Source organism: Rattus norvegicus, chromosome 18 (assembly GCF_036323735.1).
Source record: "Rattus norvegicus strain BN/NHsdMcwi chromosome 18, GRCr8, whole genome shotgun sequence".
Classification (NCBI taxonomy): Eukaryota; Metazoa; Chordata; class Mammalia; order Rodentia; family Muridae; genus Rattus; species Rattus norvegicus.
In genome coordinates, this window is record NC_086036.1 from 54523623 (window position 1) to 54537519 (window position 13897).

A 13897-nucleotide genomic window follows, 5' to 3' on the forward strand; every position below is an offset into this window, starting at 1 on the left:
ACACAGATGCATGGGGGAGTCGAGAGGCAGACTGTATTATGACTTCTTTAAATATTTATAGCACAGGAGATACCTCTCTGCACAAACTCTCTCTCTCTCTGCAGAAAAAATATCTCTGTAATTTAAAAGTCACAGAGAATGCATAGTAAGGGGAGTCAGGAGAGCTGCATTGAGCCTTCTCACTTTTTCTTTTTCTTTGTGGCTACCTGAACCATGCAGCAATCAACACCCTATACATCTCCCAGCTTCCCCAGCCCAAAGATGGCTTCTTTAGATGTAATTGCAGTCAGCAATAGGGATCATTTTAAATGGTGTTTAAAAAAAATGACCCAGCATTATTTGCAAAGAAGATTTAGCAAGTTTCGAAAGCAGCATGTGACTGTTCCCATCCCTTATGCCGCCAATTCCACGGACTTCGATCTCTCTTGTAACTGTGGTGGGTGAAAAAACACTGAAAGCAGGGTCTGTTTGCAATAATGCACATTATACTCCCAGTGGTGAGGCTGGGTGACTTCTCATACTTGCATATGATTGTTTTCCATTTATGCTTCCTGTCCCCTAGATTACTTTAACATCCTTATGAGCTTTTCTTTCAGACACCGGCCCACTTATTACAAAGATCATTTTTGAATTAGCAACACTGACATTTTGTTCTTTGTGGATTTTTTTTTACTTTCATTAAAAAGCACAAAAATGAAAATCAAAGCGAATAGGCAAAAGGCCATTAAAACAGAAAACTATAAAAACAAAGCAAAATGGAAAAATCAAAGTCCACAAAATAGCATTCAGTCTTTTCTGTGTTGGTCATTTACTCCTGGGCACGGAGTAGGTTGACACACCTAGTCCCACTCCATTGGAGAGAACTGATTTTCCCCTTTACCAGTGCGTAACAATTGCAGATAGCTTCTCGAGGGTACTCCCTCTGGCTTACACCTTTACCAATCTTATGTGCGCTACCAGTCTTTGTGAGCTTCTGAGCACATCAGTTCTGCTGTGTCTGGAAGACGCTGTTTCTCCATATGTCTTCTTAAGACTGTATAGCTCTACTAAAGTGTAAGGTGAGCTTTTTGTGTTTCTTGGTTTGAGTATTCTAGTGGACTTTCTATGGTTGTGATAAAATAGATAAAATATTCTGACCAAAAGCAGCCTGGGGAGGAGAAGGTTTATTCTACCTGACAGGAGGTAAATCTTCACTGAGGTCTGTCACTGAGGAAGTGAAGACAGAAACTCCAGGTAGGAACTTGGAGGATTCAAGCACGGATCACAGAGGAATGCTGCTTTCTGGCTTGCTCAGGCATTTTTCTCAAATACCTACCCCCACAGATAGTAGTTTCCACAGTAAGCTTAACCTTCCTACATCAATTGGTGATTAAGAAAATGCCCACAGACGTGCTCACAGGCCAATGTCAAAGGTCAAGTTGATGAAAGCCAACCATCATGCAGAGTCTCACTATGTAGATCAGGTGAGCCTCAAAAGCAACCTCTTTCAATCTTCTTTGCAAGTATTGAAGGCGTCTGTTACCTTCATGCAGCTGCTAGATACAATTTGTTTCTTGACTACTGTCTTTTCCATATTGTATCTAGACACTTTCCCAACTAAACGTCATCCAAATAGTCCCTTGTAATGTAATGCTGGGTTCAGCTCTGACGTATCAGGGAGTCAGCATTGGTAGAGGCTGCACGAACTTTCTGGGGAGAAGCAGCTGTTCAGAAGTTTATGAATCTCATCCATCTATGCCATAGTTCATTTGGTTAGCCCTACCTTGATCAAGGACAAGTTTATAGAGAATGAAGCTGGCTGACAGGGTCAAAAAGGGATCGTTTGTATTACAGAGGAGTGTGCACTTCTGGGGGGGTACACAAATGTCTTCCATTTTGGATCCACTTCAAGAAGTTTGTATACACAATTCATACACAGATTTCTTTTCTTCTCACCAGCCCTTTAATCAGACTCCATCCCAACTTGTTACAAGTGGGACAAACCATTCATCATTGTTATTAACCAGGATAAAAGCTAACTTCATGCCTTTCCTTTTCTAGCCAGATAGATAAAGATGCGTGCCTTCGGCCAATTGCTTCCAGAGTGGTGCAGCATTGCAGTAGCCCACCGGTGGTTGTTTGTTAAGACCAGGAAATTGCATGGTGACCTATGAGCAACCTGCCTTGGAGACTTTCTAATGAAACGATAGATAAAGTTTGAGGGAGAAAGTTCAGTGAGACATAAGTAATCATGCTCATGGTTTGAGAGAGAACAATTGATAACAGATAGAGCTGTTGCAACTTCCTGAGATGCCAATCATGTATATATAATTTTAAATCTAATGAGAGAATCCAGACATGCTTAAATGGACTCCTTTCTCCTTATTTTTTCTTCCTCTTTTGATACTCACTTCCAACATTCTTCACTCTTCAACAGTTTGTTTACATGGCTTAAAATATCACCAAACTCTTAGGAGCAGCTATTCTAATTCTGGCCTCTGAGCAATGATGGTAAGCGGTACAGACCAGTTGTTGCTTCATGATGATCTCCTGCTAGGAGGTGACAGCTCAGCTTCCCTGGTGCTCTTCTGTCCCATGCATTGGTGTTCAGTTCCAAGGAATAGGCAGAATATGGTAATGTTCCAGAAATCTTAGGGTAAATATTTCCATTGTCTGTCTTCCTGCTGCGCTGGTTCATTCGGGGCTGAGATGATACAGGCTACTTCCCAAATTTGCTTCTTTCCTCTTGATAAAATGTTGGGCTGTGAGGCCACATCTCCAACCCAAACTTGCATGTAGAGATGGGCCTCTATTTGGATTTTGTTAATGGTCATGATCAAGCATGACATATACAACTTGAAGGTGTTTTTGAAAAAAAAACTTAGGTCCTCCTGACATTCCTGTCAGAAACTGGGTACAGACGAAGGAGAGATTACAGGAGATGAAGGAATCCTGCAGAGGAATGACCCTGGGTTTTAAAGGCTGAGGGATACTTACTTCAGCATTATTGAAACGTGAAAATATACCATTGTGTTTAATCCATTTTGCATTGTTTGCTGCCACAGCTACTGATTCTGTTAAGCGGATTCTTCTGCTTCAGTCCCCTCCTCGATGATAATTTTTACTTTGCTGCCACGAGCAGAGTAGATCCAGGCTTCCACTGGAGTTGAAGACTCAGATCCACATTTATTTGTGATCTTCATAAACCACCAAGCCAACACATCAGTTGCCGTGGATTCAGTGTTCTTGGGAATTGGTCTCGGTCCAGAGCTTGTATCCAGTTAAATCTCCCTACATTTCTGAGTATGTTATATTCTATTTGCAGGGACAATGACATCCCAGCAAATGCTGGCACTTTCTCTTCTGAGAGGTAAAGAGAGAAATTTACTTAGAGACCAGTCTTGCTTTCTCAGGCTTTCTGAGGGGCTGCTCTGGTTTAGCTTCGTTTGAGGAACCATGGGCTGTGTACTAAGCCGTGTCTGGGAATTCAGCAACAAGGCCATGACCCTCTTTATACTTCATAAAGCCAGATAAAATAGGATACAGTAAATTTGCCTATTCATTTGACCTGAGGGTAAGTGCTACCCTGTTTAGGATGCTGGCTACTTATTTGTAGATAAGGAGGTCCTCAACAGTGTCCCAGCACTTGAGAATTAATTATAACAATGCTACCCTCTACAACTGGTTCTTCTGGGTCTGGAATAAAAAAGCTCATTTTAGGACATTGATGGGGGATAAAGAATTTTCCTCCAACAACTAGTAGGCTAATCTATAGATTTTTTTTCTTTCCTAATACTAAAAATATTACAGGAGGTACATGCTTATTTTATTTTTTAAATTAATTTTTATTTAAAAAAATTGAATTGGTTTTAAGAAGATCGTGTATGAGCACTGTATTATTATCATTTCCACCCCTCGTTCTCCCATCCCCAACTTTTCTCATCCCGCCCCACTCCCTCTCAAATGCATGGACTCTTCTTTAAATGTTGTTACACACACATGTATATGAATACAGCCATTTAGTGTTATATTATGTGTTTCTGACTGACCATTTGGGATTGGGTAATCTCTTAGGAGGCTTATTCCTAGGGAAGATGGATTCTCTCCCCCCCTCTCTCTCCCCCACCCTTCTCTCTCTACAGCCTTTAATTGTTTGAAACTCTTCCTCTCAGGAAGGGGAGTTGTGAGGTTTTCTCCATCCATAATGGTACGCCAACTGGTGGTGTCGGTGCGTGGCTCATGGTTAGCCAACTCTATTGTTACTGAGATTTCAAGGGTTGAGGTCCGAGTCAGAAATGGAAGACATTTTCTCATGGCCAATGTCCTGGTCCTCAGCCTCGTACAATCCTTCCATCCCTTTTGCTGAGATATGTTGTTGTAAAAATATAAAAATAAAATGGTAGTAATGTTGGTCTTTTACCCCGCTAGGTCCGCACCTCGGGTGCCCCAAGTTATCTGCTAGATATCTTGGCGGAAACACAGCCCAGCTGCACACTTTCCTCCACTCAAACCCTCACATAAAAGAACACACAACACAATAATCTTTGACCCAATTGGTAAGATATAATTGCCCACTTAAACATACAAAGCCGGTGCCATCCATCCCTTAAGAACATTGATAACAACCTGTAAATACACAGAGCAAAATCTTAACATCACCTGCCATGGCTTCTCCCCTCTCTCTGCCTCTCCTTCTATCCTGTACCTGCTCCTCACCTCTACTTTACAAATTCAATGGGGACGTGGTTCTGGTGAAGTCACCTGAGTTCTGAGTCCTTGATGAGGCAGCTGTCCTTGGGGCAGTGGAATTAGCATCAAAATACAGATAACTCCAGGGCAAACCACAACAGAGATATCCTCTGAACTTCAGGTGTAGGACTTGTGCCGTAGATATATTAACTGGGGCTGGGAACCCTACAGTCATTTGTTCATTGCATTTCGACCACTTGTGGATCTCTGTCATGGTTTCTATCTGCTGCAAAAAGGCATTCCCTCGACGAGGGGTGGTGCTCTATTTAGACAATAGAAGGATGAAGTTATAGAAAAAGGGCAGTAGTAGTTTCCCCTCTATGTTCTATGACCTCACCAGTCATGGGTGTTGGCTGGTTTTACAGTACCAGGCATGGATTATCTCCCAGTCAGTGAGCCTTAAGCCCGATTATGTAGCTGTTGATTACCAAAGTATACACGGCACAATTACACCCTTGGTAGTATCTTGCTGTGGTGGTCCTTGTGGTTCATAGGTGTCACAGCTTGATAGGACTAGTAGTTCTTTTACCTCTTGCATAGGTTGGCAATTTGCAAAGACAGCATCTTCTGATTTGGTGAAAGCTAGGCTTCAGGCAGGAAGCTTCCAGATTAGCTCTTGCTCAGTTCCTCCAAGTTTCATGTTTGAAGTGTGTGATGTCATCAGCAACAGGGTCTTACTTTCAAGTTATGGGAGATAATAAGAGCAGTCAGTAGCTTACATATTTTCTTTTGAAATATGTTCTTTGACTCCCTTAACCAACAACTCTTTTCTCTCTCTCTCTCTCTCTCTCTCTCTCACACACACACACACACACACACACACACACACACACACACACACACACACACACTCCTATCTCTCTCACTCTCTAAATTGGCCTCTGTTCTTTCTCAGTCAAATTCCCCTACTCACATTTTATCTATTTAATATTTAACAGTTTCATATATTTATATATTTTGTCATGCCTGCCCTTTATCCTCTCCTTAAAGCCTCCCCACCTCCCTGAGATGCTTATACCAACAAACTTCCCTTCTAGTATCATGCCATCTATCTATGTATCTATGTATCTATGTATCTATCTATGTATCTATGTATCTATCTATGTATCTATCTATCTATCTATCTATCTATCTATCTATCTATCTATCCATCCATCCCTCATTTATCTATCCATCCATCATCTATCCATTATCTATCTATCTATCTATCTATCTATCTATCTATCTATCTATCTATCTATCTATCTATCCATCCATCATCTATCCATTATCTATCTATCTATCTATCTATCTATCCATCCATTATCTATCTATCTATCTATCTATCTATCTATCTATCTATCTATCCATCATCTATCGACCCATCCATCCATTATCTATCTATCCATCCATCCATTATCTATCTATCCATCTATCCTCTATCTATCTATCCATCCATCTATCCTCTATCTATCTATCTATCTATCTATCTATCTATCTATCTATCTATTTTTGTGGTCCACTGAGTTTAACAGGGCTGATTTGAACAGGGGTCCAGATCTAGCTCCTGGAGCAGGAGTAACTTGCAAGTCGTTGCACTACTAAAGGCAATGACTCTTTCTTGCCCAGCAACCATTAAGTGTTAAAGCTCTCCAGAAAGAAGCCAGATCCCATAAGTCCCTTCTCCAACCATGAGTGAATTTTGATGGGCCTAGTCCTGTGCAATTCCTATGCAGATAATTGTAGCTACTCCATGTAAAATGAATTTTTCAATATAAATTTAAGTAGTGGATAAACCTGGCAGCTGTATTTCTTTTATGCTAGCCCCCAAACACCACACAGAGTGATTTATTTCAAGCTGAACCTCAACAGCTAGACAATATTGACTTATATTGATTTATATTAACTTCCTATGCTAATCTGGCTATGAGGGCAGAGAAATCAGCACTTGAATTTGATCAGAACAACCTTTAAATGTATAGTACATGTACATGTATATGGATATGTATATGTTTATATAATATTCTAGTCATGCTTGCCCTTTTACACAATTTTCAAAAAAACATCATGCCTCCAGCTGTGAATTTGTAAGTGTAGTGGCCATGTCAATCCCAGAAGACAGTTACTGATGGCCTTCCTCTACATTGTCTGGTGTTAAATTCTTTCTTTGGTCCACTTGTAGAAGCTTCCTGGTTTCTCACTATACCTTGCTGGAGGATTTTTAATTTAGTTTTCTATTTGTTTTTGAGTAAGACAATTAGGACCAAGCATGTCATTCCACAGACCTTAAATCTCATCCAACAAGTCTATGGAAAGAGAAGATCTGGTTTTCGTGAATCTGGCATTCCAGAAGACCATAGGCAGTAATTTAAAGACGTGTTGTTGCTATGTGTCACAGACGAGCAGATTCCTACTGATGGAAAGGGACGGAATGTTCGTCCCCTTCAGTTCAGACTATGCACAGCAAGCACTTTGGATTGTTTTGAGGTTCCCTTGACATTAGACTAGTTTAAATCAGGGCTCTTGCCTGTATCTGTAGAAATGAATTCTGGATTTATTTAACAGAAAAACATTTAGTGAAACGATGTCATTGTATAGCCTAAAAATCAATGAAAAGGCTGGAACACCAAGCTCTGGGCACAGGCAGAGACTGTAGGAAGCTGATGCTTGGAGCAGCTAGTTTGGACGCCAGTGCAACTAATTCAGGAAACTAAGCAGACTACTGATGCTTTTGCCACTCAGGCCCTGAACTCCTTCAGGGAGGAAGTCTATGGCACAGTTATTGATTTGTTCTGCATTTATCAGGTATGAACATTCTACTTGCTATGTCCAGGAGAAATGGAGACCAAAACCTGAACTGTTGTCATATTACAGGAAAGAAGAACAGTCCCTATGCTATCTCATCATATTTAATAATAATAATAATAATAATAATAATAATATCTATAGCACTGTTAGCATAAAAGGCACATCAATCGGAACCATTATCCCATATAAGATAGAATACATAACACGGATGATATCATCTGAGGTTTCATTTCATCAATTACACAACAAATAATTTTGAGTATTTAACAATGTAGGGCATCCAAGACCTGTCAATGCCAACAGTGTTAAAATTGAGCATTCTTCTACAAGGAGAACATGTTACTAAATTATAGAATGTATAGAATTGTGTCAGAACAGATGTGTTGGTCTTCAGGTCGTGGTCACTGTGATTAGTGAAAACCAGTTTGTACTTGGTGAGATGTGCCAAAGGAGTGCAGTGGGAAAGTGTGTACAGAGTGTTCTTGGGTCTCAGTTGACATGCTTTAATATTTGAACTGGAAGAGGAAATCGTGCGTCAATGACAAGTAAATGTTTAGTAGCAAAGATATTCCTATAGACAAGAGATGAGAGACATGTGAAAAGGCCCTATTTGCTGTTCATGAACTTGAGGAACATGGTTGTTACAAACTTTACTACCCGGAAGGTTGGAGAGTTACATTTTAAATTTCTATAAATCTTATTCTTTTATATATCCACCCCCTCCACAATCCACTCCTCTTCCATTTCCATTCAGAAAAGTGCATGTCTCCCCCGGGGATATCAACAAAACATGACATGGCAAGCTGCAATAGGACTAGGTATTTCCCCTCACATTAGGGCTGAATGAGGCAACTCAAAAGGAGGACAAAGGCCCCACAATTAGGCAAAAGACTCAGAGACAGCCCTGCTCCCACTGTTAGGAGATATATATATATATATATATATATATATATATATATATATATATATATATATATGTATATATATATCATACACACACACACACAGAGGGCCTAGGTGAGGGAGAATCACATTTTTAAAGTTTACTTTTGGTGTTTATTACTCCTGAGAGAACCTTAACATATATACATAGGTGGAACTGAACCCCATATCAAGTTTTATATCTAACACAAACAACTAGAATATTTCATATCCTAATATCCTATGCCACACTAAGATATAAAACAGAAATTTCACATGATCCCTCTTCCCCCTGAAAGAATGAAAAAAAAGTTTTTCTGGTTAAAATGATGAAATCACATTCTGAAACTTTTCATTAATCAATATCCCCGAAGTCCAGTCATTACAAATAGAAGTTTCTCCTGAAATAGCATTGTCTCGCCCTCTCAGGAAATTAAGTGGAACTAAAGAATCCATTTATGTGGACTATTTTCTTACCCTTTCCTTCTTCCTTCCTATGCATGCTATTTTCCTTCACAAATAATTTTCTGTATAAGAAGAATTTAATAAGCTATCTTTCATCCTATTAAACAGGTATTTGTCCCATATGCTGAGTGAGGCTATTTAGAATGAAAAAGAGGAGGGAGGAGGTGTAAACATGTGTATGTTGACATATTTAAATCTTATAGTCCTATCATATATGTTTGTCATTATATTTTTGTTTTACAATTGTATGCAAGGCACAAAAACTAGGTGTGATTATCCCTAGTGAGTAGAGTTGTGGGATAAGGGAATGATTTGGGGCAAGTCAGATGTACCTCCTCGTTGTAATTTAAACACTAGAACTGTGGAAGACACAGGTGATCGGTGGCATACACCAGTAGGTATTTAGGACACTCTGTGATGCAAAGAGACAAGCCTGAGAGGAATGTCATCGTGATTTAAGTTGGGAGAGGTGTGAGGTGACATGTTCCAGGCAAAGGGCATAGCATAGGCAGGCCTGAAGCAAGGAAGATCATGTCATAAAGTAAAAATTAAAGACGTCCCAAGGGAGGAATATAATCTGACTTGTCTGAAGAAATGAAAGGGGTTAGACCACACAGGCCTTTGGGTTTTGTTAAAGAGTTTAAAGATGGCCTAAGAGCACAAGAAAGCCATTGAAGATTTTTAATTGCAGGGTATTATTTTCATCCTAAATGACTGCTCTGGCTACAGACTAAAAATCAAATTGTAGAGAGGACACACAAGGCAGCAGGAGAGAGGCTACTGCGGTGGTACTGAGGAGGACGGCAATGGGAGCTTGAAGCTAGGAGCTGAGGAAACCCATAACACAGGGTGATGTAAAGGACACAAGAGCGGCCTCCATGGTCTGGGTACTTGGCCAGATGGTGACAACCATTCCACAATGTAGAATCTTCAGAGATGCCCTCAGCTTCTGAAAAGAACATTCTCTATTGCTGGAATGTAAATATTGGGGCTAGCACATATTTATTTCTTTTTAATTAAACATAATTTAAAATAATCATATCACTTACCCCCTTCTCTTTCTTCTCTATTCATACCATCTCCTCTAACCCCTCTCTCACTTACTCTCTGTAATTCATGACTTCATTCTCTTTATTAGTGTTATATATTAGTGTTTATTAGTGTTATATATTATATAAAATATGTAAACTGAATAATAATTAATAAAATAAATAATAAATGTATAAAGACAGATAATAAAGTTATATATAACTTTATTTGTGTGTGTGTGTGTGTGTGTGTATGCATACATATATAAATACAACCAGTCTAGTCTGTTTAGTGTTGCTTGTATGTCTGGGCTTTCATGACTGGCTACTTGGAATTAGATATTCAATTAGGAGGTTCAACTCCGGGAAAGATCATCTCTCCCCCTTTCACTACTCTGAGGTTGTCTGTAGAAGTTCCTGTGAGTGAGGCCTCCCTGTCATTTCTAGGAGACACAATCTTACAACATATAGCCTGGTCTCTGGCTCTCATAATCTTTCTCTTCCTCTTGTGTGATGTTTACTGAGTCAGGTGAAGCACTTGTGTTGCAGATGTACCCCTGGGGTTGGACACCACAAGGTCACGCACACTCTCATGGTGACCACTTGTAGTTTTCTGTAATGGCCTCTGTTGGATGGAAAGAGAAGCTTTCTTTCTGATGAGAGGAGAGAGCTACACTCATCTGTGGATAGAAGTGTAAGTTTAGCATGTGGTAAAGATCTATCCTGGTCTTGCAAAAGTGGTCATGGTTAGTTCTCCTCTAAGAACCATGATCCCATCAGACCTAGGTACAGTGCATATATGTGCCAAAATATTATGGCCGCTGCCCTTGGTTGCCTCTTAAAGGTGGCTCTCTTATCTCATCATTACATGGCATGTGTCAGGTGTAAGTTTTTTTTTAATAGCCTAGCAAATATTTTATGTTGTAGAAAAATTTAAAAATTTATCAGTTCTGATGGGTATAGAAAAATTGCTTTCCTATAGTTTGAATTAATATGTGACACCGTGGTACGACTTCGTCCCTATTATAAAAAGTAAATCAGAGTGGAAGAAAAAAAAGAGAAAAAGTGAGTTAATATTGGAAATTGAAAATCAAACGGGGAGTGTCCCGAGTGCACGTGGGAGCGACGGCGGCAGCAGCGTGGCGGTGGCAGATCTCCCCGCGTCTTCTAGAGCTTCAGGGCCTGGCTTGGCTTTCGAGGCCTCGTCGTCCTCTCAGCCAAGAGGCCAGCGTGTGAGGTTGAGTGGCCTGAGCTTAGGGCGCGGAGAGCTCGGGGCGACGAGGACGACGAGGACGACGGCGTTGGTGGCGGCTGTAACGACAGCCTCAGCAGACAGAGAAGATGAAAAGGCCGGATCGAGCTGGGAGATGTGACACCCCACAATATTAAACAGTTGAAGAGATTGAACCAGGTCATCTTTCCAGTCAGCTATAATGATAAATTCTACAAGGATGTACTAGAGGTTGGTGAGCTAGCAAAACTTGCGTATTTCAATGATATAGCTGTAGGTGCAGTGTGCTGCAGGGTGGATCATTCACAGAATCAAAAGAGACTTTACATCATGACACTAGGATGCCTTGCACCTTACCGAAGACTAGGAATAGGAACTAAAATGTGAAATCATGTCCTAAACATCTGTGAGAAAGATGGCACTTTTGACAACATCTATCTGCATGTCCAGATCAGCAATGAGTCAGCGATTGACTTCTACAGGAAGTTCGGCTTTGAGATTATCGAGACTAAGAAGAACTACTATAAGATGATAGAGCCCGCAGACGCGCATGTGCTTCAGAAAAGCCTCAGAGTCCCATCCGGTCAGAGTGCAGAGACACAAAAGACAGACAACTGAACACATCTCAAATGAACTCTCTTGCACTTGCTTGTCGCCAAATAAAAGAAAGACAGACCCACTGGTTCCCTTCCCCCTTTCTTCAGCTTTCCTCCTTTGTTACTCCTTTTTTCTTTCCTCTTACAGTTTTTAATACTTTCATGGACTCTTAAAAATGATCATGTTTGGATTGTTTTAGTTCTCTTACTTTTGTGAGGTGGTTGAAGGAAGAAGAAGATAGATCTGTATAATTTCACAGTTAAGATGTCCCCAAAATTGGGTGTCAGATGATTTTAAATTTTTAACTGAAAAAAAGTTTTTTTTTAAACCAACATCCTGCTTTCACATTGAAGGGCAGAGCCTACTATACTGTTTATTTCAAAAGACAATATCTTGTGCTCTAATTCATAGACAAGCTTAGTGGATTTGTGGTATTTTGAGTTTTCAAGACCGTCTGTGGGGTCCTATCCCCAACATTGCCTTCACTCTACCTTTAGTCCTTTCAGCACTCTCAGGAGTTGGACCATTGTTATCCTTGTGAGAAGATACCATGCTTATTTAGGTTTTTTTTTTTTTTATTAACTTGAGTATTTCTTATATACATTTCGAGTGTTATTCCCTTTCCCAGTTTCCGGGCAAACATCCCCCTCCCCCCTCCCCTTTCTTATCGGTGTTCCCCTCCCTACCCTCCCCCCATTGTCCCCCTCCCCCAACAGTCTAGTTCACTGGGGGTTCAGTCTTAGCAGGACCCAGGGCTTCCCCTTCCACTGGTGCTCTTACTAGGATATTCATTGCTACCTATGAGGTCAGAGTCCAGGGTCAGTCCATGTATAGTCTTTAGGTAGTGGCTTAGTCCCTGGAAGCTCTGGTTGCTTGGCATTGTTGTACATATGGGGTCTCGAGCCCCTTCAAGCTCTTCCAGTTCTTTCTCTGATTCCTTCAACGGGGGACCTATTCTCAGTTCAGTGGTTTGCTGCTGGCATTCGCCTCTGTATTTGCTGTATTCTGGCTGTGTCTCTCAGGAGCGATCTACATCCGGCTCCTGTCGGTCTGCACTTCTTTGATTCATCCATCTTGTCTAATTGGAAGGCTGTATATGCATGGGCCACATGTGGGGCAGACTCTGAATGGGTGTTCCTTCAGTCTCTGCTTTAATCTTTGCCTCTCTCTTCCCTGCCAAGGGTATTCTTGTTCCCCTTTTAAAGAAGGAGTGAACCATTCACATTTTGATCATCTGTCTTGAGTTTCATTTGTTCTAGGCATTTAGGGTAATTCAAGCATTTGGGCTAATAGCCACTTATCAGTGAGTGCATACCATGTATGTCTTTCTGTGTTTGGGTTAGCTCACTCAGGATGATATTTTCCAGTTCCAGCCATTTGCCTACGAATTTCATAAAGTCGTTGTTTTTGATAGCTGAGTAATATTCCATTGTGTAGATGTACCACATTTTCTGTATCCATTCCTCTGTTGAAGGGCATCTGGGTTCTTTCCAGCTTCTGGCTATTATAAATAAGGCTGCAATGAACATAGTGGAGCACGTGTCTTTTTTATATGTTGGGGCATCTTTTGGGTATATGCCCAAGAGAGGTATAGCTGGATCCTCAGGCAGTTCAATGTCCAATTTTCTGAGGATCCTCCAGACTGATTTCCAGAATGGTTGTACCAGTTTGCAATCCCACCAACAATGGAGGAGTGTTCCTCTTTCTCCACATCCTCGCCAGCATCTGTTGTCCCCTGAGTTTTTGATCTTAGCCATTCTCACTGGTGTGAGGTGAAATCTCAGGGTTGTTTTGATTTGCATTTCCCTTATGACTAAAGATGTTGAAGTAGGTTTTTAAAGCAATTTTTTCTATTTGCTGATTGGTGGGACAGTTTGTATAGGTAGTATTATACTTTGGTCAAAGAATTTCAATTAAACTGCTCCCCCCCCCATGCACCCCCTGCACACACACCCTCAGGCTGAGGAATGGGTTTCTTGTTAGCAGGGTTTTTTTTTTTTTTTTTTTTTGTTTTGTTTTGTTTTGTTTTGCTTTGTTTTTTGTTTTTTTTTTGTTTTTGTTTTTTTTCTTCTTTCCTGCTGTTAATCTTGTTACTAGAGGAATTAACTGGTAGAGTGTGGGCTGGTGAAATTAGCTGTTT

General features: G+C 40.5%; 1 pseudogene; it reads left to right on the forward strand.

Moving 5' to 3' along the window:
* The first annotated feature begins 4183 nt into the window (after positions 1-4183).
* Positions 4184-11839, forward strand: Naa50-ps1 (N(alpha)-acetyltransferase 50, NatE catalytic subunit, pseudogene 1; annotated as a pseudogene).
* The last annotated feature ends 2058 nt before the right edge of the window (positions 11840-13897 follow it).